This window comes from Cupressus sempervirens, chromosome 1 (genome assembly GCF_028749045.1).
Source record: "Cupressus sempervirens isolate cs-2001-9-10 chromosome 1, ASM2874904v1, whole genome shotgun sequence".
Taxonomy (NCBI): Eukaryota; Viridiplantae; Streptophyta; class Pinopsida; order Cupressales; family Cupressaceae; genus Cupressus; species Cupressus sempervirens.
Genome location: NC_143118.1, coordinates 898494143 through 898511368, shown reverse-complemented (window position 1 = coordinate 898511368; position 17226 = coordinate 898494143).

Below are 17226 nucleotides of genomic sequence, written 5' to 3'. Positions count from 1 at the left end.
TCTCCTTGGGACATTCTTGTTGGAATATTAATTACAAGTGGTTGTTTCTCCTTGGAGCCAAACGCCCACTTACCATCCCTGGCGACCTGCCAATAGTCATAAACATTTATTTTGGTAGGTGAGATTTTGAAATTAAAAATGAAGGGGAAAATATTTTTCCAAAGACAAAAAGGAATGTTTTGTCATTCATTTGAAGATTCAGAGATCCAGAGAGACAGAGAGAGTTCAACAGAGTAGCTCGAAGTTGCAGAGAAAAGGTGAAAGGAAGTGATCAGTAGATCTTGTTGTTGCAGAGACAGAAGGAAGCTTATTCTGTGATTGCAGTTGCACGTGCTTCTTTGTGTCATCCTGTAAGCTCATAGTTTGTTGTTTTTGATTCAACTTGTTGAAGCAGTGATTGCTCCAAGCATTGTAGTATGCAACCATTAGAGCTATGAGTTTGAAGTTTTTCTAGTTTGAAGTTTTAAGGTTATTTTAGGGTTTTCTAGTTGAAGCCGAATGCTCCCAAATTTTTGTAATGATTTAATCCAAGTTGAATAGAAAGTAAGCAGGCATACTTGAATCCATTTGTCTCCTTCTATTCATTGCATTTGAAAAGTTTTATTTGGAAGCTTCAAGTTTTGGATTTTTGGTTGTAATGGTGAAAGTTGTTCACGTTATAAATCATCACTCGGTGAAGTCTTGTTAAAAGATCTTATCTCTGCTATCTCTACCGAGTTCACTCGGTATCTTCATCTACCGAGCTCCACTCTCCAGTGGCTATCGAGTTCACTTGGTAATCGCTTTTCTTACCGAGTTCACTCGGTGATCACACCCTGCAGTGTCTACTGAGTTATTCATTTACAGAGTTGATTCTTCATCTATCGAGTTGCTCTTTACTTATTGAGCTCACTCAGTAAACTCTCTACCACTTGGTTTCTTTGGCTACTGAGCAAATACTGTCACTCGGTAATAGTTGTTTGTGCCGAGTAAAATTTAAGGGTTGTGAAATTTTAGGTTTAGGGTTTTGAGTTGTGAATTTAATTTTTGATTTATATTTCTCACAATTCTAACAAATAACTTGAGTCCCTTTGAGTATGCTTCCATCCATTTTTTTAAAATTTTTTACATGGGTATTTAAGCAAGGTGTTGATAATGAGCGTAAATATTTGTAGTATCCACCTTCATTATGATTTAAAGGATGTCTCCATTTTGTTTTTAACTTCGTTCATCCTAGAGAAGTAGCTCTTCAAAACAAGTCAATCAATTATAGATGCTAATACTCCTTTTTGATGATTCTCAACATGAATAAGGGTATGTTTGAATACAGATAAGGATTGAGTCTTCTGGCTTTTGCACCTTGCCAATTGCGTTTACATATCCATAAGAACATTGTGTACACTCTGTAATTCCTTCTGATAAATTTTAATATCATGTTCAAAGCTTTCATCTTGTAACCCATTTTCTTGGAAGTTGCCAATAGGTGGTTATGGTTTCTTGTAATATTGAACCCTAAAGCAAAGCTAAAAAGTTGAAGTTCAGGGTTCGGATTTGATTTCTTGAAATCTCTTAAGGTTAGGATTAAGGCAATTTTTTTGGAAAAGTTAAAATTCAACTTTCTAACTCGCAAAATGTTAGGATTAGGGAAATTTTTTTGGAAAAGTTGTGAATTTGACTTCTCAACTTTTTAAACAAAAATCCTAACCATTAACCATTAACCTCACTTAGTTAAGTCCTTAATCTTTTAGTTAAGACTTTGAACCCATTACAAAATCAATTAAGAACCCGTTAAACTTTTAGTCAAGACTTTGACTTTGCTGGTGTTGCTGTTCATTTATTTACAACAGTAAGCACAATATATAGTTGCTGCTCTCATTTACTTGTTGTAAAGGGATCAATTTCGTGAGCACATAAAAAATCTATTAACATTTATAGAAAATTTTAATGCTAATCTATTTTGCACACATGCCTAATGAAATATTTGTGAAGATAACAAGTAAAAATATTTTATTTATCTACCTTGTAGTGAGGATCAAAGAAAAGTCAGCTACCAAAGAATTGGAATTCATCATCGAGAGTACGGATGGAGCTATTTCTTTCACTTTCTTTTGTTTGTCAAATTTCCAAATTTTGTTTCTAGTAGTTCCCAGTATCACGATCTTCTCTTGCACAATCCTTTCTTCATTCTAATTATAGAAATGTTTGTGGTGAAAATGCTAATATTCTTTTTTCAAGGTATTCGATTGAAAATTTAATTTAAAGATATTAATATATTGTAAAAGTTATGATTATTCATTGAATAATGAAAAAACAACATTATATTTTGTTTTCTTTTTCTTTAGATGTTTTTACTACATCAATAAAAAGAAATAAATGATTATATAATGAAACTAATACAAAACATTTAAATCTCTATTGTGATCATATGCAAAATTTCAATTGCAGAGAATATAATATATAATCTGAATGAGTCAAATTTATAATAAAGAAAAAAAACATTAGTTTCCTTTCTTCTTTAGGTTCTTCCACATGAATTAGAACAAATGAAGGAATTGTATAATGAAATGAACAGAGAAGCCTTAACTTTCGATTGTAGTCATATAACTACATGATAATGTCTGCAGGAAGATTTTCGGTAGCGGGAGTCCACTTGTCAGACAAAGCTGCTTCTGGTCTATAAATATAATAAATCAGTGGTGGAATATCTTTGCCAAAGAAAATTCCAATTATTTCCAAACATTTTCCTTCCAATCATATTCATCTATAGCACCCATTTGATCATATCCAATTAGTTGTCCAAAAGCATTAAGAACATTTTCATGGTACTCCCACATGTTATCTATTGTTTCCCATACTCCTGTGTTGGGATCGAATCTTTAAGTTCCCTCTTTTGGAAAGCCAATAACATAAAAAATTCCATTCATAAAAACACATTTGGACAAGCCAATGATTTGGTGCATATTAGGAAGAACCTCCCACTTGTCTTCATCTACTTTATAAACCGATGCTTCACATATAACACCATGCTTTGTATCAAGTTGTCCAATAGTATAAATTAATCCTTCAGGAGAGGCACAACATACAAGATCCTTATAAGATATGAGGTTGGGACATTCTGCACCTTGCTTCCATGTATTGGATAATAAATCATACAACACCATGTGTTGTATCAAATTGTCCTGTACTATAAATTAATCCTTCAGGAGAGGCACAATGTGCAAAACCATGATAAGAATTGAAGTTGGGACCTTCTGCACCTTGCTTCCATGTATTGGATAATAAATCATATATCAAAATCTTTGTACTCAAACCTCCAAAGCAGGTTTGAACAGCAAAACAATCTTACGATTGAGACTTAAAACCTGAGTAGTCCACAAGGCTTCAAATCCAACAATCTCTCCCGATTATGTCTTTGCCCTACTGATTAGCTAGCCAGTCTGCAACCCTATTGCCCTCTTTGAATGTGTGCTGCATCCTTTCTTTGAAGTCTTTTCATATGGGATGATTGTGTTGCCTCCCATTTCCACATTCCACACACCTTGCATGTCTCTTTCCCAACTTAAATAATATCTAAATGTATTCTACTTGCACCATACATTAACTACTTCTTCACAGACTCGTTTCTTCAGAATAAGGGCCATGAGAGTGTTAATCATCTCATTGACAAATTTACCTTCCTTTCTAAAATCTTCTGCAACCTGCCACACATTCTCTCTAATGAGATCCCAACATTGCTGGTAAACATTTATAGTAAATCCGTCCAAGCTCGGAGCCTTCGTAGGATGACAAGAAAATGTGGCGTCTCTAATCTCTTAGGAGGAAAAAAAAGGCCTCATCAACATAACAATGTCCTCCTGCCATATACAACTTTTTGAAAACCCCACTACACCACGAAAGCATTTCGCTATAGTCCTCCTAGTATCTGAGCCTTTAGAGCATACCAGCCTATCTGAACTTTTGATTGTAGAGATTGTATTGTAGCTTCTTCTAGCCTACACGAAGGAGAAAAAGAATATAGATCCCCTGCTTCCAACCATATCTCTCTAGATCTATCCTTCCAATATAATTCTTCTCTGCTTAGAATTTCAACAAGGAAAGTTTTAAGAGTTTTTCCAGCTTCATATTCCAAGGATGTCATTACTTTATAGCCTATGAAAATGTAAATGTATGATCACTAATAATTGAGAGATTAGAGGTGTGGAATTAGTAGTAGTAGGAGGGGAGTTCTAATCATCAAGTTTTAGAAATGTGCATATTTCTACCTTTTAGAATAAGATTCTAGCTAGAAAGGACCTTTTGACATTTTAATCCAATTTTTGTAGTGTTTCAAAGCCTCTCTGAATTCAAAAATGTTGAAATTCCATGAACATCTCCTGAATATGGAAGTTGGGTGTATAGGAGGGCAAAATATTGACCGTACGACTAATAGCAGATGGTGTAGGGTATGTGTTGAACTATACAGAGCAGTTCTCAGCAAGTCTGTATGGTGGAGGTTATTGGCCGTACGGTGAGTAGACTATGTTGTACGATGATTGTTAAGTAGCCATACAATTGTGTAAGAGGCAATGGTACGCTGTTGAAGATAGTTCATATAGTGGCTATAAAGGCCGTACGGTGGATTTAGAGGCCCGTACAGGCAATAGTAGAAGTCGTACGGTGATATCAGAGGGTAATCAGTAGCTTGTACGGTAAGATAATAGGCAAGCCATATGGATGGATTGTGTAGTAGGTTGACTAAGAAAATACATACCATATGGATGGTGAGAAACACAGTTGATGGCAGAAATAATGTTGTTCATACACAAGTGTGAAATGTTGAAGGAAGATTAGATGAATTCTGAATATAAGAATAAGACCTGAACACAAAAATCCTTCTAATAAGTTTTCCAAGAGAGGGCACTCCAAATTGCCAGATTTGAACAATTAATACATTAAGTGACGGAGTAGGGTGAGGGTTGATTCCCACCGAAATTGTGCAAGCCAAATAGGGAAGGTCTTTCACTTCCGAAATGGAAAATTATAGAGAATCCCCAATAGGAATTCGCAATATAGTCCAAAAGCATACCTATCAACTACTACGAGCTGTGCTTAAATACCCATCGAAAAAAAGCTTTCCGAGGGTGTACAAAATTAATCGACGGTGACACACTCTACTATGAAAAAAATTAAATTTGGGTCTGAGTTAAATTAAACAATCGGCCCGTTCCACAAAAATAATTAAATACATTTATTTCTATTCAGGAACATTATAGTCCTCCAGTCCTAAAATTTGCTTGTCCTCCAGCAAATGCAGTGCCGAATGCTGAAGGATGTGTTCGCCTTCCCACGTTGCATCATCCAACGATAGATATCGCCAACGTACCAGCTATTCTCTCACCATTCGATTATGCAAGACTTTTTTGTGTACTTCAAGAATCTTAATAGGTTCCAAGATGAGTTTCCCCTCCTCATTGAGTAGTGGAAGATCTGTAGTGATGAAGATTTTTTTCCCAATAGCCTTCTTTAGACAAGAAACGTGGAAGACATTATGAATGTGACTACCTTTGGGAAGCTCTAGCTTGTACACTACCTCACCAATGCGATGGATTACGCGGTAGGGACCATAAAATTGAGGCTTTAGTTTCTCCTTCCCTGTTCCCTTTAGTGAGGATTGCTAATAAGGCTGTAGTTAGAGATAGACCAAATCCCCCACTTCAAAACTCCTCTCTAATCGATGTCTATCAGCATATACCTTTTGTTAGTTTTGTGCCTGCTACAGGTTTTCTTTCAAACTCTTCAGAATGTCCTGTCCTTCCTGAAGCCAATCCTTCACCTTTGGAGCACGACTGTCACTCAACATTGTATCAAGGAAGGAGAGTGGTTCGTGCCCGTATAGAGCCTTGAATGGTGTCATTCTGATCGAGATGTGATAAGTGGTATTGTAGCAGTATTCTCTGAGGTGGATCCATTTCACCCACGTGCATTGTTGTGTCGAGATGTAGTTCCGTAGATAACCTTCAAGCCATTTGTTCACAATTTTAGTTTGGCCATCTATCTGTGGGTGGTAACTTGTGCTCAGTGATAGTTCAGTTCCTACCATCCAAAATATTTCTATCCAAAAGATACTGATGAAGCGTCTATCCTGGTCGCTGACAATGTTTCAAGGTAACTCGTGTAGGCAGAAGACTTCTCTGAAAAATAGATTGGTGATCTGTGCAGCTTGAAGGTCCGAAGGGATGGCAAAGAAGTGAGTGTACTTTGTCAATCGATCAACTACCATGAAGATGCAATCCCTTCCGTTCACCTTGGGAAGACCTGTTATGAAATCCATGGATATACTTTCCCACTTATGTTCGGGAATTGGTAGAGGGTGTAGCAGTCCAGTAGGAAGAGTGTGTTTGGATTTGTTCTATTGGCAAACAGTACATGCTCTGACATGCTGCAATACATCCCCTTTCAATCCCTTCCATGAGAACCTCTCCCTCATACTTCTATAAGTTTTTAGGGAGCCGAGATGACTAGCCAGAGGGGAGTTGTGCATGTGCTTCAGGATCTTTTTCTTCAACTTTGATTTAGGCACTAGGTAGATCCGATCCTTATAATAAATGATATCATTCACCACCTTATAACAATCATCGTGAATGTGACCATCCATTATCTCACAAGTAAAAGTATTCTTGGAATATTCCACCAGCAATTGTGCCTTCCATTCAGCTGAGATCTACTCTAGTGAGCAGATGGTGGGTCTTTGGGACAAGGCATCTGCAAAAACATTATTTTTCCCCTTTACATATTCAATATCAAAATCAAAAGATTGAACCTTGCTTACCCATTTTTGTTGCTGTTCATTCAGATCCCGCTGCTCTAGGAAATATTTTAGACTGTTGTGATCCATACAGACAACAAACTTGGCACCAACCAGGTATTGCCGAAACTTGGTCAGTGCGTAAACAATGGCCAACATTTCCTTATCATAGATGGAATACAAGCGCTCGACTGGTATAAGCTTCCTGCTCTCATAGGCGATGGGGTGTTTGTCCTGCATCAAAATTGCTCCAATGCCTTCCCCTAACATGTCGCATTCCAAAATGAATTGTCAGGTGAAGTCGGGCAATGCCAACACCGGACAAGTGCTCATGGCCTCTTTTAACCTATCAAATGTGAGTTGCACTTCTTCATTCCACTGGAAAGCCCCTTTCTTCGTCAGATCTGTTAAAGGTGTGCTGAGCTGAGAAAAATCCTTGACAAATCTCCTGTAGTAGCTGCACAATCCGAAGAACCCTCGCAGATCCGTAAGTGATTTCGACGAAGGCCAATTGAGGATGGCTTGGATCTTCTCCTGATGCACTTGAACCCCATATTGACTGACAACATGCCCCAAGTACAATATCTTCGTCATTCCAAACTCACATTTGGATTGTTTGGAGAACAAGGACTATTCTTCCATGATACTTAGAACCTCGTTCAAATGTTTCAGGTGCTCCTCCCACGTCCCGCTATAAATGAGAAGATCATCAAAGAACACCAACAAATACTTACGCAACCTCTTGTTAAAGATGCGGTTCATGCATGACTGGAATGTAGCAGGTGCATTGGTCAGCCCGAATGGCATGACCAGGAACTCATAGTGTCTGTAATGGCAATGGAAGGCCATTTTCTCCACATCCTCTTCCCTCATTTGGATTTGATGGTATCCAGAATAGAGATCTATTTTTGAGAAATAGACTGCACCATATAGTTCATCCAACAACTCATCTATCCTCAGAATGGGGTACCTGTTCTTTATTGTCCTCTTGTTTAGTGCGCGATAGTCCATACACATACGCAATGTTCTGTCCTTCTTCTTGACCAACACTACTGATGATGTGAACAAGCTAGAACTGGGATGGATCCATCCCTTATCAAGTAACTCCTAGATTGTTCATTTGACTTCATCTTTGAACTTCTTCAGGTGGTGGTATGGTGTGGTTATAACAGGTTTTGCTCTTGGTTCCAACTCTATTGTATGTTCAAATCCTCGATGCGACAGTATGCCAGGAGGAATATCTATGAAAACTCTTTCATGCTTATTTAAAACATCCTGAAGCTCTTTATATTGTGGAGGTGTTCGGTGCTCCTTAATAGGTTCCACCGAGATGAAACATTGTGCAACCCACGCAACATCATCATGCCGTAGGATTGCCTCTATTCGATGCACAGACACTTCCTTCGATCCTTCATTTTCCATCCCTCGAAGGACCACCTTCTTCCCATCAGCCATGAAAGTGAAGTCCATTTGCTTGAAACTCTGCGTGTATTCATCAAGCGTCTCCATCCACTGTATGCTGAGGATGACCTCCATGTCAGCCAAATCCACTATAAAAAATTCCTCTATCACTGTGTGATTTGCCATCGTGATACTCAGCTGAGGAACTAGGTGCGTGCAGGGTAGGAAAGTCCCTCTAGCAAATTTGACCTGAAAGCCCATGTGTGCTTCCATTGGAAGATTTCTTCGCTATACTAAAGATGAATTTATGAAATTCAATGTAGCTCCGCTATCCAACATCATTGTGACCCTTTGTCCCTGAAGGGTACCTCGCACACGAAAAACTGTGCACCTCGGACTACCAGCCAAGGCAATGGATTCTCCACATTTTATTAAAACAACAATCCTCTTTGTATGGTTGAAGTTGGCCATTTCAATGTTATCACTAGGTTGGATGTCTTCCACTGGCATTTCTTCTCGATCCTGCTCATCTTCTTCATCAGACATCACTTTGATGTAATGAATTTTCCCTTTCCTGAGGCATCGATGGCCAGGTTCCCAAGGCCCCTTGAAATTAAAACATGACTTCTTTCTTCGAAGTTCTTGTTGGGATGCTTCATCCAGTGATGGCTTCTTGGGCAGAGTTTTGTCCCTCGAGAATGTCAGCGGTTTCGGATGTGAATGAATCTGACAGGATGAGGATGATTCTGATGACAATGCCATGCTTCATGCCTTACTGATTGCTTCCGTCAAGGTTGATGGGTTGAATCCTTTTACCCAACCTTTAAGTGGTTCTTCCAGTCCATCCATAAAGAGAACAACCCGCCTTCATTTAGAAATGTCTGTCACCAACATAGAAAGTCTCTGAAACTCTGCGATGAACTAATCTACTGATCCCGTTTGCCTCAGCTATGCCAAATCTTTGAAATTGAGCTCGAGGTCTTTTCCATCAAATCGTTCAATTAGTCTCTCTATGAACTCAGCATAAGTCTTTATTTGATCATGCCCAAGAGTGATAGTGTCGTGGTGCCACCATTTGTGCGCAACACCCTCCAAGTGTAACACAACAAATTTAATCGCTTCTTCTTCGGGCATAGGATTTAGCTAGAAGTAGGTGTCGGCTTTCATTACCCATGCCTGCACTGAAATGGAGCCTGAACCGTCAAATGGAGATAGGTTCACCTTACTCAATTTTCTCCTTAGGTCATCGTTAAAATATCCTCCTTTGATTCCACCTCCTACATATATCATTCTTAGATCTACGTAATCCTTGTAGGAGATGTCTTCTTCAAGATTTGCATTCTGCCAATCCTCCCATATTTCCTCGAAGGTTGGAAGTCTCTCTCCGTGATGTGTCTTAGTCTGTGGCAGGAAAGTCAGCATGGATGGTCGAGAGTGTGTAGTGTGAGGGTGTGATCTGCCTGCCACTGAATCTATGCTATGTCCATTTGGTTCTCCAGAAATTTTGTTTTTCGCCAACTTTTTGAGAGTTTCTTCCATAAGCCGATGAGTATCAGTGATCTATGCCTGGTTCTGTGCAAGATCCCTTAGAAGTGCAATGAGTTCGGCACCTGTCGGTTCCCATTCCCGTTCTTGTTCTTCAACCATTTGATCAATAGAATGTGTCCTTCTTCTCTTCCTACTATAAACTTGCATTCACCGATCACAGGCTGGCAGGATTGATTGCTCTGATACCATTGTAGTGTTTTGAAGCCTCTCTGAATTCAAAAACATTGGAATTCCATGAACATCTCTTGAATATGGAAGTTGGGTGTACAGGAGGGCAGAAGATTGGCCGTACAACTAATAGCAGATGGTGTAGGGTATGTGTTGAACCATACAGAGCAGTTCTCAGCAAGTCCGTACGGTGGAGGTTATTGGCTGTACGGTGAGTAGACTATGTCGTACGGTGATTGTTAAGTAGTCATACGATTGCGTAAGAGGAAATGGTACGCTATTGAAGAAAGTCCAATAGTGGCTATAAAAGTCGTACAGTGGATTTAGAGGCCCGTACAGGCAACAGTAGAAGTTGTACGGTGAGATCAAAGGGTAATCAGTAGCCTGCACGGTAAGATAATAGGAAAGCCATATGGATGGATTGTGTAGTAGGTTGACTAAGCAAATACAAACTGTATGGATGGTGAGAAACACAGTTGATGACAGAAGTAATGTTGTTCATACACAAGTGCAGAATGTTGAAGGAAGATTAGATGAATTCTAAATATAAGAATAAGACTTGAACACACAAATCCTTCTAATAATGCTGAGAGAGGGCACTCCAAATTGCCAGATTTGAACAATTAATACATGCAGTGACAGAGTAGGGTGAGGGTTGATTCCCATTAAAACCGTGCAAGCCAAATAGGGAAGGTCTTTCACTTCCGAAATGGCAAATTACAGAGAATCCCCAACAGGAATTTGCAATATAGAGAAATATAGTCCAAAAGCATACCTATCAACTACTATGAGCCATGCTTAAATACCCATTAGGGAAAAGCTTTCCGAGGGTGTACAAAATTAGCCGATGGTGACACACTCTACTATGACAAAAATTAAATTTGTGTCCGAGTTAAATTAAACAATCGGCCTGTTACACAAAAATAATTAAATACATTTATTTTTGTTTAGGAACATTATAGTTTTTTTGGGTACCTATTAAGAATATGATGAATGTCTATGAGAGAATTAGAATCAATTGTAATTGTTATATGATCACGGTTTTTAAATTTAGAAAAATCATAATTTGACAGTTTTTTCTTCATTCTTTATTATAAAATGAAAATTTGATAGTGGTCAATTTTCTCAACTGGTTGTTTAGATATTTGTGTGTGGCTACAATTAGAAAGAGTTGCTATATCTAGAAAGAGTAATGTGCCAGTTGCCTTTGTTCACTTCTTGACACGTGCTATAAGTATAAAATAAGATGTCACAACAATAATTTGTCATAAGTATGGTTTGTTATTTTTTGATGCCACAGTTTGATTGATATAAAATTATAACAATTTTGAACACATTTGAGGTCTGATGCATTCTTTTGACTTATTTTTTCACATTCTATAATGGCTGTTATGCTTGGTTTCTTTGTTGAGTGCAAATGGTGCATATTTGCGGTTTGTTGCTGAATGGGTATCATCTGTTTTGTAACAGGACCTTGATAAAGAAATCAAAGAACTTGATGGAAAAACTATTGACGGTCTTGATAAAGGTCCTAAGTTCAAGATACATGTTATTTTAAAAATTGCCATTCAAATAATTTTGTTCTTGTGCACCCTTCCATTGAACATCACTTTTATTGTTTGTACATGATAGTTTTGCTATTGGTTGCAAATGATGGGTAGAGACTACTGATTTTGTGCCAATTGCTCTAGTAGTTGTTAAGGAGAAGCCAACAAGCTTGTGGGACGATGAAGAACAAGAAGAAGAACTAAATGAGTCTTGGATGGATGAAGACAATTCTGCTCCAGTAAGATTTTTTTTACTCTCTATAATTAAAGCTATTCGTCTTTTTGTTGCAATATTAAATTCATCATTCTTATTGTTAGATAAATTATAATGTATTTTAGGAAATAATCTAGTAGAGCATGCTTTGTTTGGTCTAAGTAAGATTTCTTAATCTTCGTTTGAAAAATTTGGAAAAAGGTATTTTGGTCATCTTACTTCTACTAGATTTCAAAGAAGAAAGAAAAAATGAAAGAAATTATATGGATTGTTCACAAATGTTAACAAAAACAATTTCTAGTCTAGACTATTAAACCGAGAGGTAGTGAGACAACATAACAGTGTGGAAGAAGTTCACATGTTCAGTTTATTTTTGTTTTCTCTTTCTTTTTAATTGATATTTCATGCTCATTTTATGTTAAAAGTACACGCCCTTAAGCTTTAGTGAATTATGAGTATTTTATAAATACACACTGTTGCTCTTTTTCTTGTCAAACAATAGTTTTGTTAATGGGGAAACACAATGGAGGTGCACAACATCAATAAAAAGAATGCAAACGTGTCTGCAATGATCATCTATGTTTCCTAGGTTGAAGTTGTGGTAGCTTTTGCCTCAAATACCATGCTTCAAGGGACAAATATTACATGTGCATGATTTATATAGGTCTTTAGAAAATATCTAGAATGGAATACAATCCTGCAAGATAGTAAAAATTACATGTGCAAAATATGATGGTTAGCACTTGGAAACACGTAGATTTCGGTGGAAAGTTGTTGGTTGGAAACTTTTGTTATAAATGTATAGTTTGATAGTTTGATCACTGCATATAGTTGGTGGAAGAAATTAATACATGTCAACAACTTGCCATAGATATGCCCTATTAAAAACTTCTCTTATTCACAATTGGTCTCTCTTTCCAGACCATGTTCAACTTCATGCTCTAGACTCTTATAGCTCTAGCCTTCATGGATTTATTGGCAATAGCTTTAAATTCATTGTTAGTCATAAATTTGGTTGTGAGTTTCCCATCCTTTACATGATTTGTGTTAAACTACTTGTGGAGGACATGGATGCTTTACAGAGCTCTTAGAAAAAAGGCTTCAAATGTCCTTCTCCTCACTTCATGATTGGTAATCTTGTTGAAATCACAAACTTGTTGCAATAGCTGAGGCTTATTGATATGCCTTCCATAAACAATGACATTGGACAAAGAATTTCTCCTTACATAACCAAGTGGTCACAAATTTATGGTCTATTTCTTATAGATGCCTATTTTGTCTCTTAAAATATTTACATTGTATGTTATTATCTTTGACCTGCTTACCAACAATAATCCATTCTCCTGTTATAAGAGCTACTGGTTGTAGAGATCTGATGCATGTTTTTTTGATAAGCCAATTATTGGATAAAGTTTTGATTAGAAAAGCTACAACTAATTGCTACAGCTCAAGGTTGTCTATCAACAAGAGTTTTAAGATGCATTTCAGTCTTTAAGAATATGGTTGCTCCAATGAATGATATATCCATTATCTGCAAAAGAAAATAACTTTCATTACATGCAAACTCACAATCAAATCTAGATTTTAACTAGTTTCTAGGCAGTCAACTTCTGTCTTGATTTATGTGCGCATCAAGGTGAATCTTAATTACTAAACATCATAAGCAAATAAAGATACCAATGCAAAAAAAATCTTACAGAAAACCTAGAAGTAAAATTTGAATAGCCACCAATCAACACTGTTGGTGTAAATAAGTATTTACTATTTACAATTTACTTAAGTTTACTTAGGATAATGCATATTCATATTAGTTTTCATGTAGACACCTAGGAGTTTTCATATTCATATGAGTTGTCATGTAGACAACACAATAGTTTGCATATTCATATGAGTTGTCATGTAGACAACATAGTAGTTTGCATCAAATTGAGCACATGTTGTACATCTCTTTACAAGATACACCTTTTCATTCTTATCCTCTCATTGTTGCACGTACATTCGTGCACAATGGAGGATAATCCACTCTTGGTGGACATGTGCTTAGTTGTTTCTTATCTCTTTGCATGACACCTAGTCATCTTGATTGCCTTTATACACAAGGCACTTCTTTGATGTATTAATCCAAATATCTGATATCCATTCTCATTTGATCATCATTTGTCTCTCTTTTGCTATTTACTAAGCTTCTTGATATTGGCATTGAATTATTGCCTTAGAAAAATTCTTACATGGTATCAAAGCTATACCAAATTCTTTCATGGTATCAGAGCCATAGGAGTTTCATTGCATAGCCATTGGAGATATTTTTTTGCAGGTCAAGATTGGAGCTTGCTGGTGCAAATCAGATAATGCTATCACATTTAGAAGGTCAAAAAACCACCAAATTGACTTTTGTTTCATCAAAATTGGACATCTGAGGAAAAATCTAGAGTCATTTGATTTTTGAAGGCGCAGCGGCGACAATTAAGGAAAAATAATTACAGATGTGATTTTCAAACAGTGATATCTCCCTCATACAGACTCCTTTTTTCGAGCAATTTTTTTTTTGTTTTGGGGTAGAATTTCATGATCTACACATTGGTGTAAGTTGTTTGTGATCTTTTTTCCTGAATTTTTATGAAAATTGCCAATCTTGATTTTTACAACTTTAGAGGCTTTGTTCGGGCTCATATGGACACATATTTAGGCGTTATTTGTTTTGAAAGTGCATAATTTTTTGTCTACTTTCCAGATCTGGTATCAGTTTGGACTAATTTTTGAGTAGACATAGAACTTTTAGCATTTGGTCATTTTTGACCTATTTTGGTACTTGTAATTAATTAGATCCTTGAGAGATCTTGTGTCTTTTCTTTATGAGTCATATATGGCTTCATATTTGCTATTGTAAATATAAAAATTAGAAGTCCACTTTGGTTCATTTTGACAAGTGGCAATTGTACACACACTTAGTATAAAGTGCAAAAAATCTATTTTGGGAGGGTTGCATTGATTAGTACATCATGGATGAGGAAGATTTAATTACCTTGACAACACAAAACTATAAGCAATGGAGTGAATTAGTTCTCACTTATCTTAGTGAGCATAATGCATTGCCATATGTGAAAGGACTTTCATACAATAGTGACACTGTTACAATCATTTGTCATGCACTCTTTCTATATATGGATATGGAGGTTATGGATTCACTTGATGACATGAAGTCAATTGATTCTTATGATATTTGGATCTATCTTTGGGAGATGTATGGAGATCCACATGTTCCTCTATTTCCAAAAGATCTTTTACCTCCAGTTGCAGCTACTAATTCTCCTATTGATATTGCATCAATTGCTTCTCTTGATGATGCTTGTATTCACGTAGTCGTGGATTCACATGATTCAGTGCAACAAGATATTCATTTTCTTCCAGAATCAGTTCCTTGGGATGACTTCTTGACAAACATTGTAGGTTTGTTCGTGGAGTCCTACATTGAGGATATGGGAGACACTATTGATGATATACATCTTCTCTTTATTGAGGATGATCCTTCTTCAGTTGTTGCGAGGGAACACTTTGACCCTCATGATTCTCCACTTGATCTTTCCTTCGAGTTTGACATGATTGTGGATACTTTCTTACAACATTTGTAGGAGGTCCCTTTTAGTTCAGAGAAGACATTTGAGTCTTTAGACATTGCTTTACATGAATCTCAAACTTCACTTGAGATGTCAGATTGCATGGTTTCATGTGTTGCAGATTCCTATGTAATTTCCTGAGACAAATTATATTTTGAGAGTTCTTCCTATTGATTGGGGAGGATTCTTTTGTACACCCACGACACCATTTCTTCCTCAAGGGAGAAATATCATTCAATTTTCATGGTGCAGCTTCTACATTGATCCAGGAGCATATTTCATGGGTGTAGATTCTACAGTGAGGGGGGGCTTCTTTGTTTCTCTTCCTACTTCTTTTGAGGAGGCATCTTGGTCTTCTGAGTTTGATCCACATTCCTATACAGAGTAGTTGCCATTGGTTCCTTGTCTGTCACCTTCTTCTATTGGACTTGATCTTGATTGGTTCATGACATCTTCAGTATTCAAGGACATGGTGACACATCTTCAGACTTCAGAGACAACATACTTCATATGGATTCCCCTTCCATCTTCCTATCCACAATGGGAAGCCTTCTTGCATTTGTATTTGGTGTATCTTCTTCCTAAAGGGAGAAATGTTGTTTGTAGGCATTGGATTCTCTTTTGTCTTCAAGCACTCATCATTCTTGTAGGAGATCATTCACTATGGGGGGAATTTGATTTCTCCTTATTTCCTTCTTATGGAGGGATTCTCTATTGTATATGCATGATGTATGTCATAATGGGGGGGTCTTGATTACTCCATCCATACATGCATCTTACTTTATTTCTCTTTTCTCTTTTTGGGGGAGGGTTTTTGCCCTGAGGTTTTCTCTCTTTCTCCACTTTATGAGAGATTGCATTGCATATATTTTGCACTTGCAGTTTGTACATGGGTACCTAACATGGCCTATTAGCCAGGACCCATCTTGCAATATTATCTAGCTTTTGTGATCTTAAGTACATTTCCCTAAGTTGCACTTAAGGGGGGGTGTTGGTGTAAATAAGCATTTACTATTTACACTTTACTTAAGTTTACTTAGGATAATGCATATTCATATTAGTTGTCATGTAGACACCTAGGAGTTTGCATATTCATATGAGTTGTCATGTAGACAACACAATAGTTTGCATATTCATATGAGTTGTCATGTAGAAAATACAGTAGTTTGCACTCAAATTGAGCACATGTTGTCTACTACATCTCTTTACGATATACACCTTTGCATTCTTATCCTCTCATTGTTGCACATACATTCATGCACAATGGAGGATAATCCACTCTTGGTGGACATGTGCTTAGTTGTTTCTTATCTCTTTGCATGACTCCTAGTCATCTTGATTGCCTTTATATACAAGGCACTTCTTTGATGTATTCATCCAAATATCTAATATCCAATCATCTGATATCCATTCTCATTTGATCAAATATCTCTCTTGTTCTATCTACTGAGCTTCTTGATCTTGGCATTGAATTATTGCCTTAGGAAAATTCTTACATGGTATCAAAGCTATACCAAATTCTTTCAAACACAAACTTAGTCCTTTTTTTGAATGTGATCTTATCACCCTAACTCAATGCAATGCCTTGGGTTTTACTTCTTATCCTGATATAATGTCGTCAGACTATTTCTCAACACTAACATTCACAAGAGCATTCTCACCAAATACACTCTTTGCAATTTGCATCTATAAATCCAGAGTCTCCATCAAGTGTAGATAAGGGTGTGAGGCACTTCATATTTTCTTGATTGTACAATATGGTTTAGGAACTCATCATCATGAATAGCTATGTTTGAAACCACCTTGTTTTCCCACTCATCAGGGCAAGTAGCTCTGAAGATGTAGTCCATAATGTCAATATGTATGTCATTCAATACACTTATAGTCTCATAAATAATGTTAGAAAATATAACACCGGTTTCAGTTGAAGACACTTTTATGTTTTCTTTTATCTGCTTGCTTGACTCTGGA